Genomic DNA, 19,063 nt, shown 5'->3' on the forward strand with positions numbered 1-19,063 from the left:
GCGCAGGTGACATTGCACAAAAATGTAGGAACAAGTGATTTGTGCACATCGAAATGGAGGCTCAGTAGGGCATTTGAACATAAGTGTTTGTTTGTTAGTAGTTATGCAAAAGCCAACAGTTGCCTTGTATTACAGTGAAACAGTGTTGTGATATACAAGTTATATGTGCTTTTCCTTAATCCAACAATAAAATGTGGTTTTATTTGTTAATAAAGTTTTCAAAAACTGTTCTCCATCTTTTTTCTTTTATTAAAAAAAGGAACAAAGCATAATACAGTGGAAACTTTCCACATCTTCTGTTTTGCTTGAATCCCAGTTGCAATTCTAATGCTAGCAGCGCAGGCAGAGGACCAGAGCCAAGCAAAAAATCAGGAAAAGGAGCACATGTTAACAAACAAATCTTTTCACCCGTAATAAGATAAAAGTTACAACCAAAAGAGCCATGTTAAGTTTAAGCTGCATTGAAGACTTCAGAAAAATCAACACTTGCCAAATGGAAGGGGACAAAATCTGTAGAGGAAAGATGTATGTTCATGTTTGTAAGGGGTACAAAGCAAAATTTTGGAGGGTAAGAAAAGTACCTGAGAGACACTTTGTAATAAACGTCTGTCTCAAATCTGGACTTAGAGTTCAACATCTGAGTGTTTACTGTGAATCTCCCCCAAGCTTATACCCAGCTTGGATTTTATCTCGCTGCCACCAACTAGGACTATTTAGGGTTCCTAGTTACCCCGAGTCACCCCAACCTTTCCCTGGGGGACCCCCAAGACCCAGAACCCCTGGGTCTCCCTATCTCAACGGGAAAACAAGCTCTTCCCCCTTGTCTCCTCGTTATCTGCTCCCCCGCTTCCCCCTCCCTTTTCCCTGGGTGAGCCTGGGCGATGCAGTACTTAACTCCTTGAAGGCAAAACAAAGAGGGAAATCACCCTCCCCCTGAGGCGATGCATTCAAATCTAGTAAAGCTAATATAACGAGATTTTCCACCCCCCCTTCCTGTAGCCTCACCGGAGAAACCCCAAAAACCTCAGCCAGGTTTTAAAAAAGAACTTTATATAAAAAGAAAGAAAATACAAAACAATATTACTGCATTAAGAGATCAATACAGGCTCTTGCTTATAAGAAAATATGAATAAACAGTCTGATTTAAAAGATAGCCAAATTAAACCAGTCCAGCACATCAACACACATGTAAATACAACACAAAGCATATAACAGCCTATTTGCCTTGTTGCCTTTGTACTTACACTTTGTAGGAGAAATTAGAAAGAAATAGGAGTTAGCAGGAAAGTTGTTTCCTCCATAGCTGGGAGAAACAAAAGACCTAGAGTACACAATTCCCGCCCCTGACTTTTAAAAAGTCCAGTTCTCTGATTGGTCCTCTGGTCAGGTGTTTGGTTCCCTTTGTTCACCCTTTACAGGCAAAGAAAATTAACCCTTACCTATCTGCTTATGACACACTTTCATGTTCATATCAGAGTGATTGGTGTTGGAACCCAGCATGCCAAAATAAAGGGTGTTGTGATTAACTCTTGTTCATTGGTTTCTTCCTTTCCTCTTCTTTTCAGTGCTAGTATTCTCTGATTATCTGGAATAACGGGCTGGCCTTATGAAAACTGTTTCTTGGTGGGCAGTTGCAGGGAGTAAATGTCTCTGTTTTACATTATTTGCTCTAACAAGGGGCAGCTGCCACAATCGAACAGTATTTTGGCTGTCACTGTCTATTTCCAAATACTTGTAAGTAAGAAAGTTTACTGCACGTACTGTTTTTCAGAGAGTAGGTTGATCGGAATTATTCACTGTGCATTTTCTGTGCAAAATACAATTCAAATAGGTGTTGCAGAAAATTTCAAAATGTGTCACTGAGAAATGAAACAGATGTCTGCATGAGGTAAATTGTTACGGAATAGTGTGTCATGATCTTGTAGTACAAAGGGCCATGTACTCTCGTAAATGAGGATGGCATTGATGGTAATCATATCCAGAGGAGAAATCAAAGGAAATGTTCTTTTGACGTGGTCATTTGTTGGACTGGAAAAGTACAGTTAGATTTTTATAACTTTGTCAACTGAGAAACCAGTTGGCATCCAAGACTTAAAGGAGACACACTTTCAATTTGAATGCACCTTACTGTATACTAAAGAGTGCCATAATGTTTTTACAACTGTAATTCCTCAGTTTTTAAAGAGCCTCATATTATGAAAATTTTCTGTAGGTGATCTGACGGCAGGGTGTGTGTGTGTCTTTACATGTGTGTTGCAGGCTGGCCCCGTGCTCTTCTCATCAATCTGTTATGAATGGACCCGGTCACTGGTCCCATGCTCTTCAAAGCCATCTGGGTCTGTACCGAGCTTAGTTACTGTTTCTAGCTTTGATCTTTTGGACACACTGTCAGACTTGCACCCCTTGTCTGTGCCCTTCCTTGGCATGTGGGACTCTGGAGTCCAGCTGCCCTGGACCGTGAAACCAATGCCTCAGGTATCCCAATGCACCAAGTCACTTGTACACGCTTTCCCAGAGCTTAGCTGTGGCTGTGGGCACTCTGGGCTTGTAGTTTAACCTCTCTGGGGACAGTGTGGCAGAAAAAGAAGGAACACAGACTGAGCAAAAAAAATGTCTTCACCACACAATCTTTACTCTTTAAAGCATGCAGGAGTTACGGATCTTTGCAAATAACAAAGTCCTGAGATGCACTCTACCCTACACTGATCTCAACTCCTTCTGTGAATCTGAGATTTGTCTGTATTTCAGGCTGGGCAGAGTCCCTCCTGCCCTCCCTCTCTTGCAACTGTAGTTTACAAATGGTGATGATCAGCCCCCGTCTCACATCAGCCCCGCACTCTTATAGTCTCTGGCAGGTGCACCATAGAAACTTTTGCCGGCACGGCAATGTCAGTTGAGGCAGTAATGTTTTTGTGACATTTATATATTGGCAAAAGCCCTAGTGTAGATACCATTATCCTAGCCAAAAAGTACTTTTTTCCACATGTAGCTTATTTCGCTTGGGTGACTGGTATAAACAATAAAGGGAAAAGCACTTTATTGCCAGCCCCACTAAAAGAGTTCGCTGTGATGGCTATACAGGCAAATCTTTTCTAGTGTAGATTGGGGTTCTGCTCATTACCATCTGCTCAACTGAAAAACTCTAGTCACCTCCCCCAGCCATGTGGTTTTCCCATCATTTAGAATCCTCATTATAAGATGGGTATTAACCCTGTTTTGGGGAGATGGATTATTTTATGAATATTTTGTAAAGGGAAATAGAATTATTACCACACAAGTGGATTAAGGGGTCCTCTTATAAAGAGAAGTCATTCAAGAGTTCCTCAGTAAAGGATATTGTTGTCCTCCTACTGTATACTCTGCGTGCACAGAATTCATGTCCCCCACAGATTTCTTTGCTTCCCCATAGAAAAATGACTTCTGATGCACCATTTCCTAGCTCACAGGTACATCGTTTCGGGCACCCAAAGCAGCTGGTGGTCAGGTTAATCACCACAGGGCTGGGGACAGCCCAGCCAGTGGCTCCTACCCTGAGCTAGGATCAGCTCCTAGTCCGGCTGGACAGGAGGCAGGGAAGGGCAGGATTTCATCTTCCCCTGCAAGGAGTGGCTGGGGATGTATCAGACCCACCTCCAGAAATCTCCCCCAGCTGCAGGAAGCTCAGCAGCCTCCCCTGCTTTCTGCCCCCATTGCTCCTCAGCTGTGGGGTGAGAAGTCACTGTACAGGGAGCTGCTCTCCCATCCGCCCAACCCCCATGCATCTGGACCTCCTATAGCCAGAAACCCCCATCAAACCTCATCTCGTACACCCAGAACCCCCCTAGCTCTCCATACTTGAACCCCACCCCACTGAACCTCAACCCCTGCATCCGGAGCCCCCCTGCACCCAGACACCTTGGCTCTGGACCCCCACCCTTGTACCCAGACTACCTCTCACTGAGCATCCTGCACCCAAACCTCCACCCTGATGAGGCCCACCCACCTGCACCACCCTGATCCCCACATCCAGAGCCCCAAGCCGCTGACCCCCAACTAGCTGCACCCACCCCACCAAGCCCCACTTCCCCAGCACCCAGACTCCCAGCTGAGACCCCATGCACAGACCCCTCCGCTGAGCCCCAACAACTTTCACCTGGAAGCTCTGGCAGAGTCCTATTGCACCTGGAAACCCCCCCTCCCCAAAGGAGCCTCTGTGCATCCAGATCCCCCCCACACCTAGATCCCCCACTGAGCTGCCTGCACCCAGATTGTCCCCCAGAGAATCCTCTCACCCCACACCTGGGCTCCTCCACACTTGATCTTGCCTGGTTGAGCCTGCCTGCCCCACACCTGGCGCACTTGGTGCAGAGAGGCAGTGGTTCAGGGTGTTTCTAGGGCAGGCCCAGGCCGTGTGCTGTGTCAGGGTCAGGTGCAACCTCACCACTGAGTCTGTGTCACGGGAGTGAGGGGTGGGGGCTGCAGGGTGATCTCCCACCTTTGTGCAGCTAGTGGCCTGGGGTCCCCACTGCCTTTACTAACTTTATCTGGCCTGCAGAATTTTAAAATATTGTAAATAAAATCAGATGTTTAAATTTTTTGGTGAAGAATTTTTAATTGTTTCTGGCACAGAATGCCCCCAGGAGTATCCTCCTTCATAGTAGAATTCACTATATCGTAACCCATTTCCATAATATACAACTTTTAAATCAACTTTAAATATTCTTCTGTAGAATAGAATAGAATTGTTTTACAACTGTTATTAATTAGCCAGCCTTATCACAAAAAAAGAAAGCAAAGCTTACAAATGTGTTCACCTTCCAGAAGGGTTAAATTTATGGGCATTTATTTTGTCCTTTCCTTTGACTGCCTGTAATTCAAATCTTGCTGCTGCTACTTTGTGTGCATGTGCGTGGGTATTTAGTTGCACTATTAAGCAGACATCCTAACTAGGTAGCCATTAAGGAGTCCATAACACTTTTTATGAGAGTAGAGATGGTTAGGTTCAACCTTTTGACCAAATTCCAACTTGGATAGTACTCTCCTCACTTAAATACCCCATGCAGTTTCAATGAGATCCTGTTCTTTCTTTCCTGTCCCAAACTGTGTAGTAGCATTGCTGTGAGCTTTTTCTTCATAGGAGCAGTGCCAGTGGGGTGCCTTTCACTCCTGTGTAACACATTTCTTTGCAGGCTGCTACAGGTTGGTCACAGTGATGCACAGATGTAGAGAAGGCAGTGTATAAAGCCAGAATAAGTTAAGTGCCCCTATCCTGAGGTATTAAAGTTTTCATAAGGTCCCTGTGTGGTATTACTCCATATGGTGTAAAACAGCCACAAGTACCTACTTAATGTGCTTTCTGCTTTGTTACCAGAAGTATTAGGAGGCAACCTTTTCTTTGGAACCAGAATACCACGACTGCTCTTGTTGTTAGTACTCATCCACTTATTTTCTCGCACTTCTTGTTGATCAGAATATTACTTGTTTGACACTTCCATGGTATTACTGCTATTGCTGCCTTTTATTAATAATGATATCTTAATAATAATCCCCCACTGTTAATTCTTCCTTCCTCCTATAATCCGAGATCAGCGATGACCACACTAAAGTTAGATTTACTGGAAGTTTTCATTCTCTCTCTAACTTAGCCAGTTATCTTTGTTTCACCAGTAGCATTTCCCATCCTATTAATTCATTGAAGTCTTTGAAATGCACCTCTCCAGTACTTCTGTTGTAACAGCAACAATGTTTGTAATAAAAGGATTAACAAAATCAGTACACAAATTTAAAGCAGAGCTGTGCAAGCCTTCCAGCATTCAGCGGGCTTTCCCATTGGACTATATCACAAGCCATACACGGGTAAATGATTTGCTCTTACACAAATATAAACTCACAGTCAGTGTCCCTTGCAAAACTAGAGGCATTGCCTGTGAGCTCATGAGAATTTGAAAGAGTTCTTTGCAGACCCGAAGTGGGCCATTGACGATTTTGTGGATTGTCAGTTGTGGGATTTATAATTAAAAAGAAAAGAAGCATTCTGAGGGGAACAGAAAGAGAAAATTACTCATAAATAATACACTTCACTTTGCACAAACATACTTTTTTTGTACAAACATAATTATTAGCTGGTACTTTGTGCTATTAAGTTCTGGGGCGGGGGTGGGGGGGGTTGTACCAAGTATTTCTGGAGGGATAGATTCTCCCTCTGGAGAGATTTATGAGTTTAAGTTTGTAACATTGTATTTCACAGGGTGGCTAGCTGAGGAGTGTCATACATTTTTTCCAGATTACATTTTTAATTAAGGTCTATATGCCAACCTGTAAAGTTAAGGCTGTATTAATTCCCCCTTGATCCTCAGTTGGAAATTCCACTATGGTGAAGGGAGTTCAACAGATTGAGTACAAAGAAGGCTCTTAGGTAGTAATTAAACTTGTAGCTAGTAAATCTACTGTTGCATTCAGCATCACTCAGTGGAAAAATTGTATAGGTCACGTCGAAGACCAGGGCAATTTTTTCCATTGTTTCTCTCCCCTCCACACATCTTTGTGCATCTCCTTTCTTCCTCTCTCACTATATTTCTCTTCTTCACTGTTTCAGTAGCTCCACACTTTTTGTTTTGGTTTCATTCCTGTTACCACACTCATCCCGCCATTACCTTAGTCCAGGCCCCCATACACAATTTCCTTTAGACAGTGGATCCTCTTCTGCCAGTTGTCCCCAGGCCCCCACTGCTCCTCTCTCCAGCTGCCTTCTGTGCCCAGCTCCCTGCTCTGTTGCACTGAATGGAGAAGTAACTGGGAAGAAAAGAAGCATGAGCACAAGCACTGGCGAGGGTGTACGGATGGAAAGGACATTGCTCTTGACACACTTTTTAAATAGGGGGGCCATATACCCCATTTTTTACAACCTGAACACATTCATAGCTGGGAGGGAGCGCATGGTGGCCCAGCCAGCATCTAGATCCCACTCTGCTTCATGCCACAGACAGCATGTGTCATAAATAGATAGCTAAGGGTTAATGTTTCTTTCACCTGTAAAGGGTTAACAAAGGGAACCAAACACCTGACAAGAGGACCAGTCAGGAAACCAGATTTTTCAAAGCTTAAGGGAGGGAAGTTGTGGGTTTTTCTTGGTCTTGGGTCTTGTCCGTTCTGTGCCTCTCAGCTACGAGAGGTCTGAAGTTTCCAGGCCCTTCAATTCTCTGTTTCCCATTTGTAAGGTACAAGTTACAAAAATATAGTCTTTAAATGTTTGCTGTAATTGCACTGTGTATTCTGCGCTGGTGATCCCCTTTAGTGTTTTTGGGTATAAGTACTTTAATTGTATTGTTTTGGGTAAGGCTGTTATCCTTTTCTATTGTTATTCATTTCTATAAGTTGAAACTGTATCTTAAATCTAGATTAACAGAGAGCTTGTTAATATTCTTTTTCTTCTTCTTTTTATTAATAAGTTTGCTTTAAGACCTGTTGATTTTTTTTTTCTGTGACCCACAGAAATGGTGGGAAGAAAGGAGACAGGGGGAGGGAGAGACTGCTCTCGGTTTTAACTCTCCGTAGTGGTCCCAGACGGGGAAGAAGCTACGGGGAAGAGAGAGAGAATTTTCGTTTCTTGTGTTTGGGTTTTGTCTCTTTGTGGAAGAAGAGAATGCTCTTTGTATTGGTGACTGTAATAGAGGTTGCATCAGTAACTCTCAGGTTAGCCCAGAGAGAATATCTGGTGGGAGAGAGTGGGGAAATGGTTTTATTTCCCTTTGGTGGTAAGACTCAGATGTCCCTCTGAGTCTTGGGGATCCCCCAGGAAGTTCTTGGGAGACAAGTGAGCCAAAGACACTGGAAATTCTTGGCGGTGCAGCGATATCAGATCTAAGCTGGTAAAAGCTTAGAGGGTTCATGCTAGCTTCTCAGGTTATGAACGCTAAGGTTCAAATCTGAGTAGGGAAGCTATGAAAGCATGCCGGCCAGGTCCCACTGTGTGTCATGATGCTTCTGGGCCCATGGCGGTGGCTCCTCTGGGTGCCGGTAACTGGCTGGGTCTGGTTCATGGAATGAACCCATCACCTGAGGGCAAGGGCCTCACCAGGAGGGAGGCTTCAGTAAAGAGCAGGAGACAGGGGCTCCAGGACGGCTGGGCTAGGGGTGTCTCCCTGGACCTCCCACTTTTGCAGTCCTTCCAGCATCAGTGAGCATGAGGGGAGAATGTTTAGCAGGCACTAGCAGCTTCAGGGAAAGTATCTCCTTTTCTCTCAAACCCCCCTCCCCTCCCCCCTTCTGAGCAGCATGTAAAGAACAGGTGCTCAGAATCTGCTGATGATCCAAGTGTAAATACCTAGATAGCCCTACAAAGAGCTTCCCTAACATGCTGGGTTATGTCTACACTGCACCTGTGACCAAGCCCCCCAGCCCAAATCCACAGATTTGTGTTAGTGGGGCTCGTGCTAGCGCACTAAAAATGGCTGTGTGAACACTGTAACTCGGACTGGAGCTCGGGCTCTCAAGCCTGGGACGGAGATGAGTGTATGTTGGGCTTGGGGACATGGGGAGGGAGACTTGAGAGCCTGACTTCCAGAGTCATCGTTTACACAGCTATTTGTAGTGCACTAGTGTGAGCCCCACTAACACAGATCTGTGGACCAGTTGATTTACTTTATAATTATAAGGTAAAAAGGAGAAAGTAAGCATTTTTTCAGTAATAGTGTGCTGTGACACTTTTGTATTTGTCTGATTTTGTAAGCAAGTAGTTTTTAAGTGAAGTGAATCTTGGGAGTACGCGAGACAAATCAGACTCCTGAAAGGAGTACAGTAGTCTAGAAAGGTTGAGGTTAGGGGACAAAGAAGGCACTCTACTCTCAGTTCCTCTGACCCAGAACATGTGAGAGCTCAGCAGTCACAGGTGAAGTTACTGACTGTGCTAATGTCTAAGAGAACAAATCTGTTCACTGAAGCTGTCAGTGCAGCTGCTCTTCCAATTGAACTTCATCTGCAGTCCTGTCAGCTTTTACCTTGATTTCCTTGAAAGCAAAATGAAAATCTCTAATCACCTCCAGGGTTGTTTTTGTTTTTTATAATAAAATACAATTAAGAAGCAATAAAGTGCTAGACAAATCTTTCTTAAAGCACATTGGCCAAAATGGTGAGTGAAGTGCTTCAATGCATTGGACAGGCTCAAGACATGGGTTCAAGTCAAGGTTCAAGTCTGTTCCTGACCTTGGGTAGTTCACACAGGGCCTGGTTCAGTTCCCCTGATAGTCAGTCAGTGGGAGTCTTTCCACTGGCTCTGATAGGCTTTGGGTAAGACTCAGAATCAACCTATGCCTGGGTCCCCTATCTGTAAAATGCTGATGATACTTTCCTACCTAGGATCTCATGAGGATGTTCAAAAATCCCAGCTTCTTTTTGAAGAGCCTGTGCCCTTCAAACACAGATGGGCTGAGCCACAGATTTTTTTAAGAGGTGCCCCTGACACAACCAAGAGTCTGTCCACATTGTTGCTCTGCTCCATTCAGGAAAGGTATTCAAGCTCACAAGAGTCCTGTTTTCTAAATATCATAATGCAGCTGTTCTATCTGAATTAGCTTTACAGTGAGCAGCACACTGAGGTTCTGCTGTAGAAAGCACATGTGAAGCAGGGTAAATTGAGATGACTGCAGTTATAGGAGTTGGACTTCTAAAGACTTGTTTGAATCAGAGATTCTGGTTAGGCCCATTGTAAGGATCAGCAGGATATCTAGACATATAAGAATACTGCACAAATATCCACCCTCTCTCCCCGCACACACACAATTGGAGCTCTGTTATTGATGCATTGGCCATTTTAGAAATACTGTAGCACTGTTATATCTTGGACCATAAATTCTCTAAACAGCAAAGGCAACACGTCTGGCCTCCTGAACCCACAGTACATGGAATAAATGACCTCTTATTTAAAAAAAAAAAAAAAAAAAAAAAAACAAAAAAAATAAAATCTACATAGAAAATTCAAAGGCCCTGATGCCTAAAGCACAGCCATGTGGGCACAGGAATCTGCTCGCGTGGCACTTAATGCAAGTTCAAGACCTTAGTTGGAAAAATAACCTAAACTTCTAACAATGGATCTGATTCTAGTGTTGTGCTGTACTTTGAAAGTTGAATACCAGGCATAATATANTCTGGCCTCCTGAACCCACAGTACATGGAATAAAAGACCTCTTATTGAAAAAAAAAAAAAAAAAAAAAAAAACAAAAAAAAAAAAAAAAAAAAAAAAAAGACAAAGGCCCTGATGCTTCAGTGAGCTCCATGTGGGCACAGGAATCTGCTCGCGTGGCACTTAATGCAAGTTCAAGACCTTAGTTGGAAAAATAACCTAAACTTCTAACAATGGATCTGATTCTAGTGTTGTGCTGTACTTTGAAAGTTGAATACCAGGCATAATATATTTGCTTACAAAGTGAGAAAAGAATTAGTCTTGATACCAGCCATTTTTTTGCACCGGGAACTCAGCAATACAGTGACCCCATTTGTAGTATGGCAACAGACTACTATACCATGCCTCCTTTACATTGCAAATATATCTCTATCAAGTAATGAGGTTGTGTTGTGCTGTGCGTGTGCTATTCCCTGTGCAGAAGGAATGGCAAATATTAGTGTACTGTCATAATGAGAGGCACTTATTACGTGCGTGTCTTTTAACTAAGCACCGGGCCAGAAACAAAGTGTTTCCAGCATCCAAGAAGTACAGTATATCTCACTACCTTGGAGTGGGATTTTGCCCTGGTAAACTGTTGTGTATATATATATATATTTATATGCAAACTAAAAACCCAGAGCTAGATCCTCGTGTGGTATAAATTGGTATAGCTCCACTGACTTTAATGGTACTGTGCAGATTTTACACCAGCCAAGGATCTTGCTGAAAACATGCTTGTTTTTGTTTTAAAAACTAAAGAGCAATACTGTAATGGAGAAAAGTAATTTTCTTAAATCTTAAAATATTTCCTTACTGTTTTTATCATATTAAGATATATCAACTTGGTCAAATTTATTACAGGGTTTGAGAAGTGATGGTAGCATTAAACCTTTAAATGTCATGATGAAATGGTATGTTTCAGCTCATGCGTGTGAGATTGACACTATGATGTTCATTAGGAATTTGTGTGTATGTGATCTGTGACAACTTTGTGGTCTTCAAAAATGGCTCTGATACAAAAACACCTTTGCTGTTTTGATATGTCAGCATTTCCAGAAAGACCCACCTTGTATATCCCCCAGCCGCACCAAGTTCCAATGAGCTGGCTGCCTGAGCCAGTACAGCAGGGCTTGCGAAAGCCTTGTACGGGTCTTAGGCTTTAACCTGTGTTCAGCTGAATTAAAATCAATGGGAAAGTTGGTAACAAATCATAGAAGGCCCAGTCCAGGAGAGAGAGACCTCCTGTACGTGCTTGGCATGGGCATTCCGTGCACTACAGTGGTTGTGCAGCCAGGATGGCAGGCCCAATTGCAAAGGCATACTTCTCCCTCCCTACATTGTAAACCAGGGAAGATGTTAAAAGGCATCAAGGTCTGACAACAATTGTGCCTGTCAAGGAGGGACCCATTGGGTGGAAGATGAGAGAGTTCCCCGTCCTCCAAAAGAAAGACAGAAATGTCCTTATCACTTTCCAATAAATGCCCAAGGGCCGAGGCATCCCCCACTGTAGCAATCAAGAGCAGTGGCCTCCATCCACTCTTCAGCAGCTGCAGTTTGAGGCTCCTTACTTAGCTGTGAGGCTTGGTTTTGTTTTTAATGAAAACCAGGCAGTCTCTCTAATTTGACAGCCTTGGGGCAGCAATATACTGGCAACTCCAACAGGCTGAGCCAGCCCAGCATGGCGATGGGAAAGGAAGATCTGTCCAGGACGGGGGATAGAACTTTTCGGCGTGAGCTTTCCCTCTCCAGTCTATGCCAGCTGTACAACTCCCAAGTGTGCAGAGGCTTCTGGGTTATTTTTGTCACTGGGAACAGCAGGCTGACTTTTGTTCCACCCAGGATCAGCCTGCTGTGGAGCCTCCTGCAGCTTGGGTAGCTCAGAAAGCCAGAGAGATGTTGATCTGGCTAACGTTGTAGGACTTTAGGTTACTACCCTATCCTACGTCTGACATTTAATTGGTTTATAGATGTCAGGGAGCATCCTGAAGCTAATGAATTCTCTTGCTACTTATTTAACTTGATGCCCCTTACACATTTCCCATTACAATCGGATTGTACAGAGTACCTTGTTCATAAGTGATCTGAATAGATATGAAGAGACATTCTAGGCAGGGGTTAGAGAGGGAGAATGTTTCTGCACAATGGAAAACCTACCAGGGACTGCAAGATTAATACCATTTAATTCTGAGCATTTGCTTCAGAGCTGCTTTTTTCTCTAGTGAAAATTATGCAAAATAGGCTGGGCTTTGATTTCTTTTCAATTTTGGTTGAATTATAGGCATATTATTTTTAAAAATGCAGCTCACTGACAGCTGCTGCAAATACATAAAGAAATAAATCCTACGGCTTGATTCTGTAACAACTCCATGCACAAATCTCTCACCCAACTAAGCAGTTAGGAATGCAGATGAATCGAGCATTATCAGTGCTGCAGTGTGACTCAGGATTTCACATCCTGCTCCGGTGCAATCTATAGGCCGCTTTTCTTCCACTGAGTTCCATAAAGTATTAGCCAAGGGACATATTCAGCACGTAGGCTGAGTAGCCAGATGGGGCAGCTGCATGGAAATGAAAAGGAATCATCTTGAGACACTAGAGTAATGTGGCTGTGTAAGTACTGCACCAAGACAGATTGTCCCCTCCAGGCCACAAAGCAGCTGGGGAGCAATTCCACAGTGGTTACTGAAGTAGCCCTGAATTCCAATAAGATAATCACCTGCTTCCCCCATTTGGTGCCACCCCACTCTGGCTCACCTGCTCCCCATCTCTTGGGCACTGCTGTGCAGGAAGCTTGGGTGGAGCTGGACTCCATACTTGTAGGTGGTATGCGCCCCATGCAACCTCCCTCCCCTATCCTTTTACTCCTGCTCCAGGGTCTCTGGCAGTGGGCCCTCCAAGTGGTGGTTTCAATTACTCTAAACAAAAAGAACTGTGAATTTAGTTGTACTATCAAAGTGCTACACGTGGTACAGAGCCAGTGGTGAGAGAAATTCCAAACATTTGGTATGGGCAAATACCTAAAAGTAATGAGAACCATTTCAGCTCTACAAAAGAAGGCATGAAATCATGTTATATAGGTTTCCTAATAAGATTTCTTTTACTTTCCACTCAGGCCAGCAGTACAGCAACAACAGTTTTCTCAGCCTACTTTGCACTTCTTATTTTGGTCCTGGTCAGAACTAAGCAGCGTAAATATGAGTAAAAGACTAATATAATTGAAAATTAAAATCAAGTTCAGCTTGTGTTTTGTTCAAGTTTTGTGGAAAGGTCAATACTAACTTTATCTGGCCTGCTTGTCTCATCTCTACTGGCTTGTTACTTTGATCTTGTTTGAAATAGATTTGATAATAAAACACTCTTCATGGGTGAAAGTAGGCATTTTTCTCTGACATAATGGAATGTAAAAATGCTACATAGTGCCTGAAAGAGTTTGTCTTTTATTTTACACACACTCGATTCTGCTTTTATTGATTTCCCCACTCTATGCAGAACAAAATATACTCTAGCAACTTGTATATTTCATGCAACACTATCACTTACCTGCACAGCAGAAATGAACTTGCTTAGTTGGGTGCTTTGTTGGTTGGTAAACATGTTTTTCTCTCTTTCACAGTTTCTGCATTGCTCTTGTGGATGCTGTAGACATTATTCATCTGTCACTTGAAGTTATATCTTATTGTTTTGGCCAGAGCTGGTGGAAAAATGTCAAACTTCCATTTTTTTTTAATGGAGGAGACCATATTTCATGAAAAGCAAACAAAGTGCAAAAAATTCAGCCTGTTTTTCAAAAGCTCTTGTTTTCTCTTAATAAATCTGGGCTCTAAGTTAAATGTGCCCAGTGGTTTAGCTTTGAATGTCTGAACTTCACATTGAAATGTGTATTCTATCGCACATTTACCTACTGCATGTGATGAAATGGTGACTGCTGGATTTTTGTTTCCGCTGTTATTTTAGATCAGTTGTAAATGTTCAAATTATCAGGATAGAATAGTGTAAAAACATAAATCTAGCAATAACAGGAACCTGATTTATAAATTAAAAAAGAGTTTAAATTAAATGTCTCCAATCTTGACTCAGCTCTTCAAAAAGATTGTTTTTGTTTCTTTCATTTGCAGGATGAGCATATCTCATTCCAGTGCAATGAGTCTCTAGTCTGTGTATTTCTAATATAACGAATCTCTTCTCTCACCTTTTTTGCTTTCCTGATTTTAAAAGAGATGAAAATTTTGATGGAGGTCAGTGATTGGAAGAGAAGAGGGGGAAGTAGTTGTTGTTTTATTGTATGTATTACAGTAGCATCTAGAGGCCACAAAGGAGATCAACACCTTACTGTGCTAGTTGCTATAAATACACACAATAAGAGACAGATGCTACCCCAAAGAGTTACACTGTAAACAAAAGACAGACCAAGGATGAGAGAAAGGAAGTGTTATTATCACTGTTTCATAGATGAGGAACTGAAGTACAGAGAGAATGAGTGACTTGCCCAAGATTGTACAGGAGGTTTGTGGCGGAGATGGGAATTGAACACAGATCTTCTCAGTCCCAGTCCTGTGCCTTAGCCATTAAGTGATCCTTTCTCATTTTCATTTTTGATTTGATTAGTTTGCTGGTAAGAGATTATATGGAATTGCTGTAGATTAGTTACAATGCAGTGAAGCTTTAATAACTGTATTTTAAGTTACTTCGTGGGCGGCTAGAACCATGGGCAGATGTTCCTTTCATTGTGTATAAGTCCAAATAAATAAGTGGCTATATGTATGTATCCGCAAATATGTTGGTGCAACCTTACCTGATGAACACTGCCATTTTAGAGAAGGAATTGATACAATTTGCCAGTCTAGGTAGGAATCCCACAACATTTAGTATTTTCCAAAAGCTAAAATTTGTTTGCCCCATTGCTGATGGATGTGGAAGTGTGTAATGCAAAATTATATATTTATTGCCCCTCAAGGAAACTGAACTGCTGAGCTCCTGGTGTGAAAACAATGACTGTTATCAAGACAATTCCATTTCTCTCTCTCATTGGAATATTAAGTCTGACACTTCACTGCCAGACATCATGCCCTGCAGAATAAGACAAGAAAGCATAGGTGCAATTCTCAGTCATCCGACTCTGAGCCAATATGTGCAATATACTGATAGTCACTACATCTATCTTTTTAAATTTTTTCTACACAACAAGATTAAATGTGAAGATGAAGAAAGCTGCTGATAGTCACCTATAGCTATATACCTCTCCTGCTCGCTGACATTGGAAGCCAGGCACTACAATGAAATTGGCAACCACGGTGAAGATGGCGATTATTTCGCTCAGGGTGAACGCTCTTGAGAAGAACTTTGTAGTAGTTTGATCCGCGGAACCGTTTTTGCCCCTTGTCAAGTTGTCCTTTCTTCCTTTGTTGATGGCTGGTTTTGAAAGCTTCCAACTACCTTCCCTGTAAGCGGAAAAGGTTTTGGCAAGTGACCTCTCAGCAGAGAAGGAATGGCAAGAAGATACCAAATAAACAACTTCTCCTCAGCAGACTAGAAAGGAATTTCATCAAAAGAGGAGTCCACGTGAGCAGTTTTTGTTGTAAGTCACTCTGGATTTGATGGCCTTATGCTTAGGGCAGGTCTATACTACAGCTGGGATCGACGCTCTGAGATCGAGCCATCGGTGGTCGATTTAGTGGCTCTAGTAAAGACCCACCAAATTGACTGCAGATCACTCTCCAGTTGACCCCTGTGCTCTACCTCTGATGAGAAGAGTAAAGTAAGTGGACGGGAGATTCTACTCTCCGCGGTGTAGACCCTGCGGTAACTCAACCTAAGGTACATCAACTCCAGCTACGTTATTCAGATAGCTGGAGTGGCATAGTGTAGGTTGACTTATCGTGGTAGTATGGACATAGCCTTAGCAACCAATCTACAGGCAGTCAGAGTAGCTTTTCTGACTGGGAAAATCCTTCTCTGAAAACAAAATGTTGAGTGCTCCTGGATCTCATCAGGCTTCTGAGTTTTAAAAGCCAGCACTGCTGGCCCTCCTCTTCCCACTTTTAAATCCCTCTCCCCTGCCCAGATGCCAGAGTGCTGCTTGACTTCCTCTTCCACTGGGGTAGTAGGCAGGAACTGGCTGACAATTGTCCAGTTTTCAGCTAAATGAAACATTTTGTGAAGTGTCTGCTTCCTGCAGAAAATATCGACTTTTTATCAAAACATGACCTGCCAAAAAACTTCAGATGAGAAGAAAACAAAAAGATGATTTTGCAATGCCACTGTGGTGCCTCATGGGAGTTGGGTTCAGGTGCCTCATACTCCCATTCTCCTCTCAGGTTTTGTTGTCCAGACAAACATTGTCTCCTATGATGCTCCATAGCCAAGGATTCTCATGATGTACTGTGTGGTGGATCAGCTAGTGAGGAGACCATATTTGAAATCTTCTTGATGATTTTTGGAAAAAATAAAAGTATGAAATGAAATTTTTCTAAATGAAAAATGAATGAATTTTTGTCAGTTTTTCCCCACACATTTTTTTAAAAGGTCCAATTTATTTGAGGGAGGGGGAACAAAACCTCTCAAACACCTCTTAGTTCAAAACATCTTGATCTGCTCTGAGGACTGTTTGAATGGATTTGCTTTAATATTTATCCATCAAGAGTTGACCAAATACATGAAGAGTCTAAAAGAGAATACAGTAAACAGCCAGGAGTTCATAGAGCCTATCTTTAACAAAGTGTAGCTGTCTGGTCTTGCTCACACTCCTACCTTATCATTGCAAACTTCTGGATCTGCTTCTGGCTGGATGGTCTTTTTGTGGTGGTGGTGGTGGTGGTGGTGGCGGCAACCTCAAACCAATGCCTTTCTTGAGGAATGCCAGGGATTCTTATACCAAAAATTAAGGAAGTTATACATACCCAGATATTAAAGCACTGTATTCTAAGAGTTCTATTTTTAATAGGATACAGCTTTGTATATTCTGCAATTGAGGTGAATCTGCTGCCCCATTACTGGGTACTCCACCACTTCAGAAAGAGCTGGAGGGATGGAATTGAGCCAAGGGTCATACCCCAAAGGACCCAGATCAGCTAGGCAAACTGTGTTACCAGAATGGCCATTATGCAACATTATGTAATAATTTTTGCTCTCTGAAGAAAATATAGGAGGTATGACTCATGTTGAAAATGTGATGCTGTTCACAAGCTCTGATGACCATAAAATAAAGGTCGGCTTGGATACCAGGGAGTGCATTAGTGAGGTCTTTGTAAAACTAATTTAAAAAAGCAAAGCAGCAGTTTCTTTTCCAAGTCAAAAAGTCAAACCAGTTACAGTAAAACCCCTTTATTTCCCAAGGTGCTTTAGCTATTTTAAGTGTTTTATTACTGAGCATGCTGTTTAATATGGCAGTGGACACCAGGAATTTACTCCTTCAAATTGGTGTATCAAGCATGAGCATAAAGACCAGCTTCCCTTAGGGTAAGTCATCACTGCAGTTGGCCTGGGTAATCAGCACCCCAATTAGCTAGCCCAGGGTATGAGCAGCTACACTTCAAAACCCTACCCAAGTTGCTGTGTTCTCACTGGTGCTGTGTGCCTATGTGTGGCACTGGGTCTAGAGCTAGTTAGGAATTTGTTGACAGAACCCTTTTTCATCAGAAAATGTAGAACCGCCAAAACCAAAACTTTTCACAGAAATGTATCAGTTTTGACAAACTTTTCATTGGGATGGAACTTCTGAGTGAGAGAGAGAGACAGACACAGACGCATGCACTACGAACTCCCACCCTCCCCACCCCGAAGGGCCAATAGTCCATTGGATAAGGTACTTACTTGGCATATTGGATGCCCAGGTTCAAGACCTTGGTATGAACCAGCAAACGCCTCAGGTGAGTGTCCGAACCTCTGAGCTATTGGCTTTCCTGGGGTGAGTCTGGTTTTGCTTGTTTGTTTTTTGTTAGGTGAGTGGGTGGGTGAGAAAATATTTGAAAGGTCCATTTCAAATGCAGAAAGGGAAAAATGGTTGAAATCTTGAAAATTTTCCTGGGACAGGAAAACAATTTCCTGCATGACTCAAACCTCTAGGGATGCATCCCCTGGTTCTTTGTGCTGCCATAAGATGAGCGATTTCACAATTCTTCCCAGTGAATTATGGGTGAACTTGTCTGTCCTTCTGGACATACAGAGTTAATTGTGAGAAGGCATTGGAGGACTATCACCACTCAAGTGATTTTTAGTCTGGATTCTTGCTGCAAAGTGAACATACGGGAAGGTGGAACACAAGCTGGAACCCACATGCCCAGCTGTGCCCGCCAGCCTGGTTAGAGAGCGCTACTAACCCCGGTGTGTGGATGGGAGGAGGATTAGGACCAATACTGGTGTAAAAGCCTGAATCAACTCTGAAGTGAAGACATACCTTTAGAGATAAAACTGTATTTCCCCTGCCTGACGCCTACATTCAACATGCTAACAACATATTAGCTGGGTGGAGTGTGCCGTTGCTAAGGACAATATGCAGCCATCTTACAGTACCCTCTTTTTCAGTAAATTGGCTAAGATAAATACTTCCATATCCCTTACTGCATTGCCCTGGCTTTCCCACAGAAATCCCTCTTTAAACCATCCCTGACATGATGCCTACTAAACTCTTGGTAATGCCTAGGCAGTGGACAGGAAGTTTATTCCTCCTTATTATGCCAAATACGATTTTTTCACTGTTACTTTGTCCTCCTTGTTGGTCATTTGTCTTTACCTGTTGTATTTTCTCATATGTTTAGACTGTAAGCTCTTTGGGACAAGCACTGTGTCTTTGTACCATTCATAGAACAATGGGGTCCTGATCTCTGATTGTGTCCAATAGGTGCTGCCACCCTATAAATAATAATCTAAGTGATAGAATACCCCGGTTGTCTTTGGCAGAAGAGCCACTGTTGACATCAGAAAAAGTG

At 42.7% G+C, this 19,063-nt stretch overlaps 1 protein-coding gene across 7 annotated transcripts in view; it reads left to right on the forward strand.

Annotated features, from left to right (window-relative positions):
* CDK14 (cyclin dependent kinase 14) overlaps nucleotides 1-19,063 on the forward strand; it is a 545,410-nt gene that overhangs the window by 363,490 nt on the left and 162,857 nt on the right. The window lies entirely within an intron of this gene.

This window comes from Chelonoidis abingdonii, chromosome 2 (assembly GCF_003597395.2).
Source record: "Chelonoidis abingdonii isolate Lonesome George chromosome 2, CheloAbing_2.0, whole genome shotgun sequence".
Taxonomy (NCBI): domain Eukaryota; kingdom Metazoa; phylum Chordata; order Testudines; family Testudinidae; genus Chelonoidis; species Chelonoidis abingdonii.